The sequence below is a fragment of the Nyctereutes procyonoides genome, unplaced genomic scaffold, assembly GCF_905146905.1.
Source record: "Nyctereutes procyonoides isolate TBG_1078 unplaced genomic scaffold, NYPRO_anot_genome, whole genome shotgun sequence".
NCBI lineage: Eukaryota > Metazoa > Chordata > Mammalia > Carnivora > Canidae > Nyctereutes > Nyctereutes procyonoides.
The window spans coordinates 56340737-56348709 of NW_026575046.1; the positions used below are offsets into that span (position 1 = coordinate 56340737).

Sequence of the window (7973 nt, forward strand, 5' to 3'; positions counted from 1 at the left end):
GTCCCACATCAGGCTCCTTGCATGAAGCCTGTTTTTCCCTCTGCCTGTGTCTCTGTCTCTCTCTCTCTCTGTGTTTCTATAAATAAATAAATAAATAAATAAATAAATAATCTCTTAAAAAAATAAACTAACAAAGATAAAAAAATATTGTAAAACCAAAACTATAAACAGTTGTATGCCAATAAATTAGATACAGTAGGTGAAATGAACAAATTCCTAGAAGGACACAACTCACCATAGCTGACTTAAGAAGATTTAAATAAATCTGTAACTGAAGAGATTAATTTAGTAATCAAAAACTATCCACAAAGAAAAGCCTAGACCCAAATAACTTCATCAAAGAATTCCATTTTCTTAATATTTAAAGAAAGATTAAAGCAAATTCTTCACAAATGCTTCCGAAGATATAGAAGAGAAGTAACCATTCATTTTATAAGGCCATTATTACCCTGGTACCAAAACCAGAGAAAGACATCACAAAAAAAGAAAATTATAGACCATTAGTTTCTTATGAGTATGGATGCAAAAACTTCAATAAAATACCAGAAAACTGATTCTAGTAACAAATAAAAAGAGCTAGAGTCTATGCCCAAGTGGAAGTTTGTCCCAGGAATGAAAGTTTGGTTTAACATCCAAAAGTCAATTGCTACAATTTATCATGTAATTAGAAGAAACCAAAAGGAAAAAAAAAAAGGTTAAATGGACTTCACCAAAATTAAACTCTTGTTTTTCAAAAGACATCATCAAAAGAGCGAAAACAGAATGGCAGAAACTATGCACAAATCATGTATCTGTTAAGGAACTTGTATTCAGGATACATAAAGAACTCTTACAATTCAATAACAAAAAAGACAACCCTTTTAAAAAGATCAGAATAGACATTTTTCCGAGGAAGACGTGCAAATGGCCAACACACACATTAAAATATGCTTGACATCATTAATCATCAGAGAAGAGTGAATGGGTTGGCATTTCACACTGACTAGGATAGCTAGGATCAAAAGGTCAGATAATAACAAGTGTTAACAAGGATGTGGAAAATTTGGAACTCACATACTTCTGGAGGGAACGTGAAATGATTCAAATGCTTTAGAAAACATCCTGGCAGTTCCTCAAAAGCATAAACATAGAATTACAACATGACCTAGTAATTCCACTGTTAGATACAGACCCAAGAGAAAGCTGAATATATGGCCCCACAGAAACTTGTGCTTGAATGACTATAGTAGCATTGTTCATAACCGCCAAAAGGTGGAACAAACCAAATGCCCATCCATGCTTGGATGCCAATACAGTATACTCATAGAATGAAATCTCTTCAGAGGCAGAAGCAACATGGAGGAGATGGCATAGACCTGGAGGGTGCAGCCACTACCATTGTGAGTCTCCTCAACAGGCTCAAGAGTGAGGTGACCCCAGAGAGGCTGCAGACATGCAGGAGGAAGAGTTTAACATGTGTGCACTCTCTGTTCTCAACACCCAAGTTCTCATTAACTACAGCAAAAACTAGAAGCTCTGGGGCCATGGGAGAGCCTTCAGCAGGCACTGCAACATGGTATTGAAGGATATGAAGGAGATGTGGACCGTGGTCCCCAATAGTGCTAAGGCAAGAAGTCCAAGCCAGTCAACAAGTACAACTCCAACTCCAAGATGTTTCTGAATCTTGGTCACTGTTGTCCTGCAGGACTGCTCATCACTATCAGAATCCCCTCCCTGATCCTGAAAAGATCTGCCTTTTGTAATGGGAATAATAAAGACCTGTTTTTCCTAAAAAGAAGAAGGAGAAGGAGAAGGAGAAAGAAGGAGAAGGAGAAGGAGGAGGAGGAGGAGAAGGAGAAGGAGGAGGAGGAGGAGGAGGAGAAGGAGAAGGAGAAGGAGAAGGAGAAGGAGAAGGAGAAGGAGAAGGAGAAGAGAAGGAGAGAAAGGAAGGAAGGAAGGAAGGAAGGTATTCAACCAAAAAGCAATAGAGTACTCATACATGCTACAGTATGAATGAACCCTGACAACATGACGAAAGAATGCAGACAGAAAAGACCACATATGATATTATTTCATTCATATGATATGTCCAGACCAGGTTAAATTATTTTTTTAAGATTTCATTTATTCATGAGAGACATACAGAGAGAAAGAGAGAGGTAGAGACATAAACAGAGGGAGGAGCAGGCTCCCCACAGGGACCTGATTCAGGACTCGATCCCAGGACCCCAGGATCACAACCTGAGCCAAAGGCAGAAGTTCAACCACTGACCCACCCTGATGTCCCTCCAGATCAGGTTAATGTGCAGAAATAGAAAGTAGATTTGCGGCAGCTTAGGCCTGGGAGTGTGTGTGACATAAGATTTGAAAGGGAGATGATACCTCCAAAGGGCATGGGGTTTATCTTTCAGGCGATAAAAAAGTTTTAAAACTGATGTGGTGATCGTTGTAAATATACTAAAAATCATTGAATTGTATACTTTAAATATAGGAACTGTATGGTGTGTGAATTCTATCTCACTGAAGCTGTAAAAAAAAGGTGAGAAAGCCACTGTTGATCATCTTTAACTTTATAGGTTCACTTCTTGCGATGACCTCAACAGAGGCCATTGTTTTGTTTTCTAAACCCATGTTTAGTCCATGGCTGGGCCTCAGAAATGTATTTGCTATTGAGGTTTGAAGTCTTCCTAGTTTAAAGAGCTGGTTTCTGATGACCTGAGAGATATTGACCAAAGGTACCTGTTTCCTCCTTCAAATACATCTCATTGGCATGGTGGGATTTCTGTCTGTTTAATTTTTATTATATTTTTCTTTTTCTTTACTTTGTTATTTTTCTCACTTTTAGTTTTTTTCCCTACATCTCTTTCTTTATTTCTTTTATATTCCTTTTATCATTAGGATTTTTAAAAACATTTTGTCTGGCACTGTGTTTTGACTCCATTACAATGATCAGTTTGTCAAATAGACTTGGAAATGATTTTCTTTCCAAATGATTTGGACCACACTTATCACCAGCTTTTTCCAATTTTAAGCCTACCTTGGGACACTTTGAGTGAAAGTCCAGCAATGAGTCCAACATAACTGCAGGGCCTTTCAGCTATCTTTGTTGAGGATGAGACCCATGTTGGCAAATCTTCATTACAATCCCCAAGGGTAACTTGACCAAGGTGAAGCTGGCCCGGCACATATTGACTGGGAAAGAGGGAGCCATGATGATCAACTTCCAGAAAATACCTATGAAGTCAGAATCTGAAAAGCTTTGAATCATCCCAACATAGTTAAAATTGAGGGGCTCAAGACTGAGAAAGCACTCTACTTCATGGAGTATGCTAGTGGAAGAGAGATTTGATTACCTAGTGGTTCATGGCAAATGAAAGGGAAAAAGTCCTCAAGTAAATTACATTAGAAAGTGTGTGCTGTGTAGTACTGCTGCCAGAAGTGGATTGTTTGTAGAGACTTTAAAGGCGAAACACCTGCTCTTGGATGCCGACAGGAATATCAAGTGTATCAATTGACTTCAGCAACAAACTCACCTTTGACAACAAGCTGGATGCCCTCAGTAACAGTTCCTCTTTTGCTGCTGCCCAACTATTCCAAGGTAAATCTTATGATGGATTGCAACTGGAGGTGTAGAGCCTGAGGGTTATCTGATATACAGTGCTCATCTGATCCCTGCCTTCTGGTACACAGAATCTCAAAAATCTAGGAGGGCAGGTACTGAGTGGAATATGCCATATTCCCTTTTATTTGTCCATGAAGTATGAAAACCTGCTCAAGAAATTTCCTATTCTCAATCCCACCAAGAAAAGCACTCTTGAGACAATTATGAAAGATTTATGGATGAACGTAGGTCACGAAGAGGAACTAAAGCCTATTTGGAGTTATTGCCTGATGATAATGACCCCTAGAGGACTGAGTTGATGGTGTCAGTGGGTTACATAAAAGAAGAGATCAAGGATTCACTGATGGACCAGAAATATGAGGTGATGATCACTCATCTGCTCCTTCACATAAGAGATCTGAGCTGGAGGGCTATACCATCACCCAAAAGCCCAGTCTTTAGCATTCCCTCCTTATCCCACATAGTACAATACAGCCTCTCTGCCATGGTCAGTGGGGTTTCAGTGATCATGCTGGTCCTGCTATTCCCATCTCTAATTCTCAGAATACTCGGGGTAGTCTCAGGAGGACCAGGAACCAGAAGAGAAGGGGAGGAGCACACTTGCCACCCCCCTGCCTACCTGTTCTGAAGAGGAAGAAGATAACTCATGTTCTATTCACAAATCATGACCTTTCCACCTGCACAAATCAAAGCATCAGTTCCTCACTTTTGGAGGAGGCTAAACTTGACCAGGCCTCCATCCAGAATATGAAGGACTATGTGAAGGCCTGGGGTCTCCATGGTTACTGCTTCTGCTGCAGTTGGCAGGATTTGCCCCACCTGCATGAGAAACCCATGACAGCCTTGGTACAGCCTAGCCAGGCCTCTGGATGGTGCTCCACAGACACTAATGTTGAGGTGCTATGTCAGCACATCCCCATCAACCTGTCTCTGTGGCTTCCCTCTCTGCCCACACATCAGCAATGCTGGAGCCCCAAACAGGAAACTCCTTCCACACCAAGAAGTTCTGATAGTTGCATAACCAGCAGAATTTTCCCTGTTGGAAATTCTCCATATGACTCCATAGAGGAGTCAGGGCCAGCAGGGGACCACTGGTAACTGCTTCTGCAAGTTCAATTTCAAGTTTATAGAGACATCTGTAATTCAGGTTTACCAGAAGGATCCTGGATGAACCTAAAAGCAAAGACCTAGTAGAGATGCTCAAACTTTACATGGTAGGATTGGGCTGCAGAGGCAATGATAAAAGAATTTCTAGATGCCAAATGGTGCTCACTATACTTTACATGGAGTATGGAGATCACAAGCTCCATAGGGTCTATTGGGACATCTGTAAGGTCCTGGACGCAAACAGCTGCAATACCAACTAAACAAAAAAATATGTGCTGCTCAGTATATATAGCTCCCAGAGCCACAAGGACTACATGCAGGGAAAGATGGAGCATGAAAAGAGCCACAGAGATCACTCAATGGATTCCACTTACATGAATATCCAGCACGTCAATGGTCTTCAAGAAACATTGCCCCTACAATAACCATGGAGGCAAAGCCATGGAACCACCAGGAAGACAAGAGGAGAGGAAGTGTGGCCGTAGCTGCTAGGCCAGCCACCCTGCCCCAGACGGGGAGGAACTGCAGAGATTGGACTGTTGTACTTCCCCTGGGCACCCCTCCATTCCCCTGACTCTCCCCATTTTGTTTCTGTTTTTGTTTCTTTGTTTTTGTGGGGGTTGGGAGGTGGTTCTGTTGAAATAATCTCTCTTCTCTCTCCTCATGTCCTACCTTTTGCTCCTAATGTCTATTAGTATTTCTTTGAACTGACTAGAATAAGCCATTCTTTATAATAGACTACATGGTACATAGTAAATGCATTTACATCATGCCTTCTGGTGCCAAAGGGAAGAAGCATATAGATGTAAAAGTTTCAGATCAGGTGGTTTAAATGGTAATCCCTTAAAATTAGGGGTGACATGAGAAGACAGGAAAAACACTTAGTTGCTTGTGCAAAGAAAAATAAATACCTTTTCCCTGGAATAAATATAAACCAATAAAGCTCAGCCAAATGACCTCATGACCATAAATGTTCTCCAGGCAAACACTAAAAAGTGTTAAGATGAGCATCTCTAACCTATTGGAAGAAAGTTGTTCACTGTAAGAGCCCCTGCATTCCATACCTTTAGGATAGATTAAATATTTTATCTTCAAAGGAACAATAATCAGATAGGGAGAGTAAAGGGATTGGCTTTATTTGATATTTGATTTACTTTCCCTGCCATTTTGATGAGTCACCTTTTGGTGTTGATTTTCAGTTCAACTCCTGTTATAGCACCAGAATCCTGAGTGATGAGGAAAAAAAGAATGGTTTCATTTAGGAGAAGTAAATATTCCAGTAGCTGTGAACTCAGGATTTAAAAATCATTCTAACTTGCTGAAGGCAAACAAACCTAGCATAGAGTCAAGTGAGAAGCAAATGGTAGAAATACTTATGTGAGTCCAATCCCTGGGTATATAAAGTGTGTGGCTAATCTGTGGCTTGCCTGTTATTATCTGCCTCATTCTTCCCCCATTTTTCCCAGGACTTCTTAAACCACTGCCTTTCCAACCTTGCCTCTATAGACCAAGTGATTCCTTCATTTGCTTCATTCATCTAATAAATATTAACTTAGTGGCCACCAAGTATGGTGCTCATCTGCGAGGATACAATATTTAAAATAATTTATACCAGACAAATGCATAAGCAAAATATACTGTGCTAAGAACTATTTTAGGGTAGCTACTGACAGCACTTGAAACAGAATTATATCATTATTTATGGGTAGAATAACCAGCAGATAAGCAGAAATATGAGCTATAAATATATATGGAACCACATTTTAGGAAGAAAGAGCTGGCACAAATTCACAGAGCCTGGAAGGTTCTCCGAGATAGGTAATGGCATATAATTGGGTATAACATAGTTAGGACATGTGGCAGAAATGGTGGCAGATGACATAGCTGAGATCAGATAAGCTGAGATCAGATTCTGAAGACCCCTAAAGAGCTTGGTCTTTAGCCTAGAAGTGAATCATCAATGACTGTAATCAGATGAAATGTAGATTTTAGGATGATCTTTCCATTTTCAGGATGGAGAATACACACTAAACATTCCAGCTTCTGATTCTTACATGATACATAGAAAAAGAATTTTAAAACCACAGCCTTTGCTAACACATATTAATTACCAAAGTTGTTGCTTTTTTAAAAGGGACACATTTTTAGTGAAACTACTGGTAAGTACAATTCTCCCCACTATTCAGTAGGCTCTAGGAAAATGGGGGGAATTATTTCTACATATTTGAGAATTAAAGCAGGAGGTAATATGGTGAGTACAGAGACTCAGAGTGTCTCTCTTTTGAACTTCAGTGATTGCCAGTAGACAAAGAAACTGAAATACAACTCATACTCAGGTGAAAACAACTGCTTATGGGAGGCATAATTTAGAATGCCAGTCCAATCTCAGGCCTGTGTTTGATGAACTTTCTCTCTCCAATAACCCCCAAATATTCAATAAGGACTCTGTCCCCAAGCCCTGGCTGCAGATGACTGGACCAATGATGGATACATGACCTAAGGACAGTCAAGCCCTTAAACTGATCTAATACACCCATTGCCTAACTCGGTAAGATACTTTCCCTTTCCACATAGACCAGGGTCTGTGAACAACCATCTTTGGTATTACCAGGTCGCTTATTAGAAATGCAAAATCTCAAACTCTAATCAAGACCTCCTGAATCAATACCTGTTTTACCAAGGTTCCCAGGTGACTCATATTCATATTACATTTTAAGAAGCACAACTCCAGACCAGCAGGTCTGACTCATGAAAATTTAAGTTAAGAAACACTGAAAATAGGAGAGTTATTATCAGACTAGAAAGAAACACTTATAGAATTTAACTGTGTTCATGTTCATAGCCAACCGTGACTTCTGCTACTAAAAGTACCTGGAGCTACCTCATGTCTAGACTTTCCCTCTAGTTCCAAGAATTTAGATTCCTTCTGTAGTGTTTCTGTTTTTTTTTTTTTTAAGATTTTTTAAATTAATTAATTAATTAATTAATTAATTATGACACAGAGAGAGAGACAGAGACAGACGGAGAAGCAGGCTCCATGAAGGGAGCCCGACATGGGACTCGATCCCGGGTCTCCAGGATCACGCCCTGGGCTGAAGGCGGCGCTAAACCGCTAAGCCACCAGGGCTGCCCAGTGTTTCTGTTCTTAAAATGTTTTATAAAAGTCAAATTTTTCATATAGATATTCATAATGAACTTTTCTTATCTTGGAACCGGCTTAAGATTCTTTGTTTCCTATGACAAAGTTGCCAAAATAAAACACTTC

The 7973-nt window shown here is 40.0% G+C and overlaps 1 pseudogene; it reads left to right on the forward strand.

The window, feature by feature from the left end:
• Nucleotides 1–1552: 1552 nt before the first annotated feature.
• On the forward strand, nucleotides 1553–4042 carry LOC129509413 (serine/threonine-protein kinase MARK2-like; annotated as a pseudogene).
• The last annotated feature ends 3931 nt before the right edge of the window (nucleotides 4043–7973 follow it).